The sequence below is a fragment of the Carlito syrichta genome, unplaced genomic scaffold (assembly GCF_000164805.1).
Source record: "Carlito syrichta isolate Samal-C Ts95f unplaced genomic scaffold, Tarsius_syrichta-2.0.1 Scaffold316219, whole genome shotgun sequence".
Lineage (NCBI taxonomy): Eukaryota > Metazoa > Chordata > Mammalia > Primates > Tarsiidae > Carlito > Carlito syrichta.
The window spans coordinates 206879-216437 of record NW_007260315.1 but is presented as its reverse complement, the minus strand read 5'-3'; the positions used below and the strand labels follow the sequence as shown (position 1 = coordinate 216437).

Genomic DNA, 9559 nt, shown 5'->3' with positions numbered 1-9559 from the left:
CAAAAAGGAAACCTGATCTCAAACCAGGCAAAGTCAGGATGAAAGGGAGGCCCAAACTTTACCTGTATGATGTTCACTTGTATACCTAATCCTGAGTTGTACCCCTCACCTTTAAAATAAAGTAAAATAAAAAATAAAAGAAAGACAATTTTGAAGAAATGGTTTGCCTTATTCTTACCTTAGAGTCAGAGGTAAATTTTTGTTGTTGTTGTTTGTTTGTTTTGTTTTTCCTGAGTTGGAATCTCACTCTGTCACCCAGACTGGAGTGCAGGGGCCGCTCCCAGCCACCTTAGCCTCGAACTGCCGGGCTCCGGCGATCCTTCCGCCTCAGCCTTCCGAGTAGCCGGAATTACAGGCATGCGCTACCACGCCTGGCTGATTTTTTTACTTATTGCAGAGATGAGGTCTCGCTGCCCAGGCAGGTCTCGAACCCACGGGCTCAGGCAATCCACTCACCTCAGCCTCCCAAACGCGGGATTACAGGCTGAGCTACCTAGCCCAGCTTTTTTTAAAATTTATTGTAGAGATGAGGAGTTACCAAGTTGCCCAAGCGGGTCTCGAACCTACAGGCTCAGTCAATCCACTCACCTCTGCCTCCCAAGGCGCGAGATTACAGGCTGAGCCGCCGAGCCCGGCTGACTCAGAGATAAAACTAAGTGCAGTGAACTAAAATGTAAATTATATACTATCATCATGAAAATATCTCATATAAGCACATATATACTTGTTGAATTACGAGAGGCTGCTGCGCATGTTTCACAGGAACCATTCATTGCATGAAGAATGAATTTGCTTATTTTATGTTTTCTTATTGAATTATCTTCCTGTTTCTGCTTGATAATTTTCAGTGCTGACTAAATATATGACTTTTTCCATGGCTCTAAATGAAATATCTCTCTCTTTTCTAAACATTATCATAAGCCATAAATAGGTGGTGAATGGACCATATCACTTTCATGTATGATATATATTTCAGGCTCACAATTCTCACCAATCTTCACGATCAAAAGACCCCTCACAAGACAGCTTGAATGCCTATCCAGTCATGTAATTCAAGGTCATGGGTTTTCTGCACAAATATGCATGACCTTCCAAGCCCTGCTTACCTGGAAAGGAACCTCGATCTGGTCGCTTTTGGTTTTTTTTTTGATAGTGACATTTATTTTTAATTTTAATTTTTTTTATTTTTTTGAGTTGGAGTCTCACTGTCGCCCAGACTGGAGTGCAATAGCCGCTACCGGCCACCACAGCCTCGATCTGCATGACTCCGGCCATCCTTCCGCCTCAGCCTTCCGAGGTGCTGGAACAACAGGCACGCGCTACCACGGCCCGGCTAACTTTTGATTCACTGTAGAGATGAGGTCTCACCAAGTTGCCCAGGCGGGTCTCGAACCCGCGGGCTCAGGCAATCCACTCACCTCGGCCTCCCAAAGCGCTGGGATTACAGGCTGAGCCACCGAGCCGGCAGAGAGTGAGACTGAGAGTAAAGAAAGTTTACATCATGCATTGCAAAAGTTATGCAAATCACAAGACAGGATTACATTGATGCTATATAGTCAAAGAAAGGGAGTAATAAGGATTTACCTCTTTGCTCTAGTCTGCTGGGAAGTCAAGGACCCCAGAGACTCCTTACTGGGAGGGTACAGAAGACAAAGGAACTCTCAGTAACGTTCTCAGGAATGTGTAGGAGTGCTTGAATCCCCGCAGCCATGCCCTTCTCTAGGGACTGTGGTGATATGGAGGGACATTAGCAGGTCTCCGTATCAAAAGCGTTCAGTAACTTGCCCAAAAGCCCACAACTAGAACTCTCACTTATTAGTTCAATAAGAAGACAAACAGCTGGGCTCGGTGGCTCGCCTGTAATCCCCCGCCTTGGGAGGCTGAGGTGAGTGAATTGCCTGAGCCCATGGGTTCGAGACCCGCCTGGGCAACTTGGTGAGACCTCATCTCTACAATAAAATAAAAAAAAAAAAAATTACCCGGGTGTGGTAGCACGCGCCACTGCACTCCAGTCTGGGCGATAGAGTGAGACTCCAACTCAAAAACAACAAAAAAAAAGAAGACAAACAATCCAATTTAAAAATGGGCCCCCAAAATGTAAGAAGAAACAGAATATTTGCATAACCTTGAAGTATCTTCTTGTGGAGACTAAAACAACTCCATCTTGGATGCTAGTCTGCCATGTTGACTTGTTATTAACCCCCCTTTCCAGGAATGCCTCTAAGATTTCTGCTTTATCTACGTTACCTAAATCCTGCCTTTAGATCAAAACAACCTTGACCATAAATCCTGCCCTTAGGGCCAGGCTCGGAGGCTCAGCCTATAATCCCGCGCCTTGGGAGGTCGAGGTGAGTGAATTGCCTGAGCCTGCGGTTTCGAGACCCACCTGGGCAACTTGGTGAGACCTCATCTCGACAATAAATCAAAAAAGAATTAGCCAGGTATGGTAGTGCGCACCTGTAGTTCCAGCTACTTGGAAGGCTGAGGCGGAAGGATCGCCGGAGCCCAGCAGGTCGAGGCTGCCGTGGCTGGGAGCGGCCACTGCACCCCGGTCTGGCTGACAGAGGGAGACTCCAACTCAAAAAAAAAAAAAAAAAAGTCCTGTCCTTAGACAAGTTCCCCTAGCATTCTCTCTTTTTCCCTGAGGGATCAGCTTCAATTGTCATATACATTCCTTCTCTCTGGTATAGGAGCCCTGGGACTAGGGGTTAATGGCATGTGGATCCTCCATCTTGTCTTGTAGCCACCTGAGACACAGACATGGCTTTTGTTCATAAGTCCTTATTAAATGTTTCCTTCTAAGAAACTGAATTTGTCATCTTCTTCTTTGGCCTCTCAGCTTTGTAGGCCTTTGGAGGTAAGTTTGCAAAGAACTTCTCACCTCAGAACACTCCTCCAAAGGAGAAAACAGTAATTTTACAGTGAAGAAACATGACAGAAACCACCTCAACCAAGTGACTGAGGTTAATATCTTCCATAATAAAACATATCAACATATGTATCCACTGATAGAATGTGCTGAGGAGGGCATATCACTTCTGTAGTGTTTTACCAAAAACTCATAACATCAGTCTACTCACGAGAAAATATATATAGGGTAAGCCCAAATGGATAGACATCCTATAAAATATCTGATTAGGACTATTCAAAAGTATCAAGGTCATACAAGATAAGGAAAGACTGAGGAACTGCCCAGATTGATAGAGATGAAGGGAATTTGATAATTAAAGACAATGTGGGTTCCTGGATTCAATCTTAAGACAGAATAAGGAAGCCGGGCGCCCCTTTGGGAGGCTGAGGTGAGTGAATTACCTGAGCCCACGGGTTCGAGACCCGCCTGGGCAATTTGGAGAGACCTCATCTTTACAATAAAATCAAAATATTAGCCGGATGTGGTAGCGCACACCTGTAGTTCCAGCTACTCGGAAGGCTGAGGCGGAAGGATCGCCGGAGCCCAGCAGGTCGAGGATGCAGCGGCCGGGAGCGGACACTGCACTCCAGTCTGGGCGATGGAGTGAGACTCCAACTCAAAACAAACAAACAAACAAATAAACAGAATAAGGGCATTAGCACATGATGATATTCAAATAAAACCTGTGGTTTAGTTAATAGTATTGGACCCATGTTAATTCCTTAGTTTTAATAATAGTACCATGGTTATGCAAGATGTTAGCATTTGAAGAAATTAGCTGAAGGTCAGATAGAAACTCCTTGTACTGTCTTGCAACTCTTCTGTCTACATAATTTCAAATATTAAGGTTTTATAAATGGGCAAAAGAATGCCAGGCTCAGTGACTTGGTCTGCAATCCTATCACTTTAGGAGGCTGAGGCGAGTGGATTACCTGACCCGCAGGTTCGAGATCAGCCCAGGTAACTTGGCGAGCCCTCGTTTCTACAATAAATGCAAAATTTGTAAGTTAGCACAAAGAGTTTTATGACCTTCAGCTAGTTTCTTCAAATGCTAGCATCTTATATAACTATGTAAATTCTAAGTAGTTCCTGCTACTTGGAAGGTTGAGGCAGAAGGATCGCGGGAGCCCAGCAGGTTGACGCTGCGGTGGCCATGTGTGTTCCACCGAACTCCAACCTGGGCGACAGCGTGAGACCCAAACTCAAAAAAAAAAGAAAGGGAAAAATATAAAAATTAAAATTTATCAAAGAAGCCGGGCTCAGTGACTCAGCCTGTAATCCCAGCGCTTTGCGAGGCTGAGGTGAGTGGATTGCCTGAGCCCACGGGTTTGAGACCTGCCTGGACAACTTGGCGAGACCTCATCTCTATAATAAATCAAAAATCAGCCGGGGATGGTAGTGCACGCCTGTAGTTCCGGCTACTTGGAAGGCTGAGGCGGAAGGATCGCTGGAGCCCAGCAGGTCGAGGCTGCGGTGGCTGGGAGCGGCCACTGCACTCCAGTCTGTGTGACAGAGTGAGATTCCAACTCAAAAAATAAAAAATAAAAATAAATAAAAATAAAATTTACAAAAGAGTTGTAAGATAGCACAAAGTTTCTATATTACCTTCAGCTAGTTTCTGCAAATACTAAAATCTTATATAACCATGATACTATTATTAAAACTAAGGAATTAACATGGGTACAATACTACACACTAAACCACAGACTTTATTTGGATATCATCATGTGCTAATGCCCTTAAATCCCCTTAATATCATTAGTCATTGGGAAATGTAGACACCAATAAGAAACCATTGCATAGCACAAGAACTGGCTAAATTAAGAAGACTGACTTTAGCAACTGTTGACAAGGATGTGAAGTAACTAGAATTCTCATACACTGATGGTAGGAATGTAAAACATTTTTTTTTGAGTTGGACTCTCGCTCTGTGCCCAGGTTGGAGTGCAGTGTCATGCTCACGGCCACCGCAGCCTCAACCTGCTGGGCTCAGGTGATCTTCCACCTCAGCCTTCCAAGTAGCTGGAACCACAGGCATGTACCACCACACCTGGCTAATTTTTTTGAATTATTGTAAAGATAAGGTCTCGTCAAGTTGCCCACACTGGCCTCAAACCTGTGGGCTCAGGCAATCCTCTTGCTGTTAGGGTACTGGACAGGGTGAGGGAAAATGGATAGAGCAAGTGGCGCAGCACTGCCAGGGCCGGCAAGCTGGAGGTGCACGCTGGCAACCCAGAGATCCGAGTAAATTGCAAAGAACTGTGACACACATGCTGGGCTCGGAGGCTCAGCCTGTAATCCCGTGCCTTTAGGAGGCTGAGGTGAGTGGATTGTCTGTGCCCACGGGTTCGAGACCTGCCTGGGAAACTTGGCGAGACCTCATCTCTACAATAAATCAAAAATCAGCCGGGCATGGTAGTGCGCACCTGTAGTTCCAGCTACTTGGAAGGCTGAGGCAGAAGGATCTCCGGAGCCCAGCAGGTCGAGGCTGTGGTGGCCAGGAGCGGCCACTGCACTCCACTCTGGGCAACAGAGTGAGACTCCAACTCAAAAAATAAAAAATAAAAAGAATTGCGACACACAAAAGGTTAAGAATGAAACGTTTATTTAAAAGTAAATTAGAGAGAGAAAGAGGAGAGAGAAGGTTCACCTCCCCAAGGAGGGGGAGGGAGACCAAAGCCAGGAAGCATGGCGACAGCCATGGCTCAAAGAGCACATGGCCACACCAGACTCTAGCAAGGCAGTGGCCTCTGGTGGCTGGTGGTTGAGTCCTTTTAACCATTCCCCTTGACGGGGGAGGATCATTAAGGTGATTGGGTGGTGGTCTGCTTCCACGTCATCACAAAGGGGCGGGCAAGCACAGGTACTGATGACGTCAGGTGACGGACAGCAGGCAGATGGGTGGGTGAGTCACAGGATTGCTGCCATGGTGGGGCTTCTCGGTGTCACGGAGGCTAACCCTGGGGGGCGTGATTCCTGCAAAAGACTTGTTAGACATTTGCAATTCACAGACTCAGACATTTGCAACTCACAAACGCTAATGACTTTGGCCAGCCAAAGGGTGATCTTTGATCTTCAGCTTTGGCAAGGAACCTAAAAGTTTACTAGAGATGATTATGCTAAACCAACCATGAATGCCAACCCCAGGACTCCCACCATCTGCAGGGACTCCAGATCCCATCATCACCAGTGGACCTGTAGTGGTGTTGGCAACTGACGAGGTACTTTCCCCAGAACCAGGTGCCGGAGTCCAGCTCCAGCGGGTCAGGGTGTCCTGAAGGAGGAACGCCGTGGGTGCAGGAGACAAGACTTGGACACTGACTCTGCTGCAAGCAGGACAAATGCCAATTTATTGTCTTTTTCAACTCCTTTTATACCCTAGATTTTGACTTGAGACAAAAGCATGTTTTTCCTTCTCAAGGCAATCGGTTTCAATTTAATGGATGGGACAGGCAATGTATCTTTGTCCATCCTGTTTTGATCCTTGTTTCAACCCTAATGGGGTTCTGTCTATCCTTTTCTTCCAACCGTGCGGTTTACTTTCTAGAACTACAACACGTTCTTTTTCACCCTGAATGTTATCTCCGAATGTCATTTCTTATCTATGTACAATGAGTTATAAATTCTCTTAATGCTTTATATTAAAAAATGATCATCCTGAAATTTACCATATACTGTAAATTTGGTAAACTCCTAACATTTTTTAATGATTACCATTTTCTCAATTGTCCATACAAACACATACTTATCTCTATAACTGTTACATTACAGATTACTACCAAGTTTTAAGCACTATAACTGTTACATTGATTTGTAAGTTACACCTGTGACCTTCACACAGCAATTTGCAATTAACTGGGGTAAAGCAACATTCTCAAGGTTTCTTAGCCACAAGTTGACCTGACTAGCTTTCTATAATGTCACACCTCCTGTTTACAATCTGTGTGGATTATCCCCTGCCAGGGAGAATGGGCTTCGATGTTTGTAAAACAAAGGCCCCCGGTTCAATTTACCTTAGTCACAATACTACAAGCCCCCTTAACAAGGAAGAAGCCAAGGGTGCTCTAAGGAAGCATATACTTTTCACAGAACAAATCCTTCTTTTACTAAACACGACTATTTGGCAAAAATTCTTTCTCCCATATAGAGCTCTTCACATCTTGCAGCTCCCAGGTTTCCAGTGGCGAGATCAAGAGTGGAGAGAGAAGCAACAGGAATAACAGCTGCCCAGTGCTGCCCTGCAACCTGGGGTCTTCAGCCTCCCGGACCCTGTCCACAAGAAGGCCTCTGAGGCTGGCTTCCAGCTGCCAGTCATCCTGGTGGCCACTCGAAAGCAAGAAGTCGGCTTGGCAGGCGCCGCCGCCTTGAGCCTTTTCCCACCAGGCATGGTCAACCCCACCGTGTTCTTCGACATCACCTTCGACGGCGAGCCCTTGGGCCGCGTCTCCTTCGAGCTGACTGCAGATAAAGTTCCAAAGACAGCACAAAACTTTCGTGCTTTGAGCACTGGAGAGAAAGGATTCGGGTATAAGGGTTCCTGCTTTCACAGAATTATTCCAAGGTTTTGTGCCAGCGTGCTGACTTTACATGCCATAATGGCACTGGCGGCAAGTCCATCTCTGGGGGGAAATTTGATGATGAGAACTTCATCTTGAAGCATACAGGTCTGGCATCTTGTCCATGGCAAATGCTGGACCCAACACAAACGGTTCCCAGTTTTCATCTGCACTACTAAGACTGAATGGTTGGATGGCCAGCGTGTGGTTTCTGGCGAGGTGAAAGAGGGCATGAATGTTGTGCAAGCCATGGAGGGCTTTGGGTCCAAGAATGGCAAGACCAGCAAGAAGATCGCCATTGCTGACTGTGGACAACTCTAATAAATTTGACTTGATTTATCGTAAACTAAAAAATAAATAAATAATTTTAAAAATTAAGGCAAGAAGTCTTGGCCTTGGCAATGTGGAAATCGCTTGATTTTCCGCCAAAGGCTGGCTGGGCAAATCCAGAATACGAGATCAAAGTTGCAAAACCTGATGACAGGATGGGGACTTTCGCTCCCACTGGGGTGGCTGGGTTTCCCAAAATGGGAGAGCTGTTAGACTGCTGCTGCCTCTCAGGGGCTCCAGATGCAGGCTTGGAGGCCTGACTTTCAGCCTGCCTGCCCAAAGTTCTGGGTTTGTGCTGTTGTCACTACGCTGGCAGGATGCCCCCTGGATTAAAAAGATGGTTAGAAGCTGCAGTTGGTCCCCGGACTGATTTTGCAAGCACACTGGTGGAGCTTTGGGCTCAGGCTCTGTTGCCACGGCGTGGCCGGGCTGCAGACCTGAACCCTTTAGCTTTGGCTGGTTTCCTCAGAATGACGGAGCTGCTAGTCTGTTGCTGCCCATCGAGGGTTCCAGATGTGGGCTGAGAGGGATCTCTTGGATTCAAGGGATGGCTAGAAGTGGCTGTTGGTCCCCCTACCGATTGCATAGGCCAACGGGTAAAGACTTGGGCTGAGGCTATACTGCCACTGGGTAACGTGATTCCAGCATAAGGGCCAGATTGGAAGATCTGGGCCATCGACGGCGGTGTGGTGTCCATGGCGTTTGGGTCAAAGGCAGGCTGGGATGCTGCAGCCATGCTGCCCATGAAGGGGGCATATGGAAGGTGGTTCTGGGTGAACCCGGGGCCAGATCGGAAGATCTGGGCCATGCACGGCGGCGTGGTGTCCATGGCGTTTGGGTCAAAGGCGGGCTGGGATGCCGCAGCCATGCTGCCCATGAAGGGGGCATATGGAAGGTGGTTCTGGGTGAACCCGGGGCCAGATTGGAAGATCTGGGCCATGGACGGCGGTGTGGTGTCCATGGCGTTTGGGTCAAAGGTGGGCTGGGATGCCGCAGCCACGCTTCCCATGAAGGGGGCATATGGAAGGTGGTTCTGGGTGAACCCGGAGCCAGATCGGAAGATCTGGGCCATCGACGGCGGTGTGGTGTCCATGGCGTTTGGATCAAAGGCGGGCTGGGATGCCGACAGCCACGCTGCCCATGAAGGGGGCATATGGAAGGTGGTTCTGGGTGAATCCGGGGCCAGATCGGAAGATCTGGGCCATCGACGGCGGTGTGGTGTCCATGGCGTTTGGGTCAAAGGCAGGCTGGGATGCTGCAGCCACGCCGCCCGTGAAGGGGGCATATGGAAGGTGGTTCTGGGTGAAGCCGGGGCCAGATCGGAAGATCTGGGCCACCCACGGCGGCGTGGTGTCCATGGCGTTTGGATCAAAGGCAGGCTGGGATGCTGACGCCCCGCCGCCTGTGAAGGGGGCATATGGAACATGGTTCTGGGTAAAGCCGGGGCCAGATCGGAAGATCTGGGCCACCCACGGCGGCGTGGTGTCCATGGCGTTTGGGTCAAAGGCAGGCTGGGATGCTGCAGCCACGCCACCCGTGAAGGGGGCATATGGAAGGTGGTTCTGGGTGAAGCCGGGGCCAGATCGGAAGATCTGGGCCATCGACGGCGGTGTGGTGTCCATGGCGTTTGGGTCAAAGGCAGGCTGGGATGCCACAGCCACGCTGCCCATGAACGGAGAGTGGGGTGGACAGCCTTTGTGCCACATGGGCTTGGCTGACTTCTCCGGCAGCGGGGGGTGCTCTGGGGTGGAGTTGGTGAGCG

At 48.3% G+C, this 9559-nt stretch overlaps 1 pseudogene; it reads left to right on the top strand.

The window, feature by feature from the left end:
- The first annotated feature begins 7296 nt into the window (after positions 1-7296).
- LOC103276534 lies at positions 7297-7788 on the top strand (annotated as a pseudogene).
- Positions 7789-9559: the final 1771 nt, after the last annotated feature.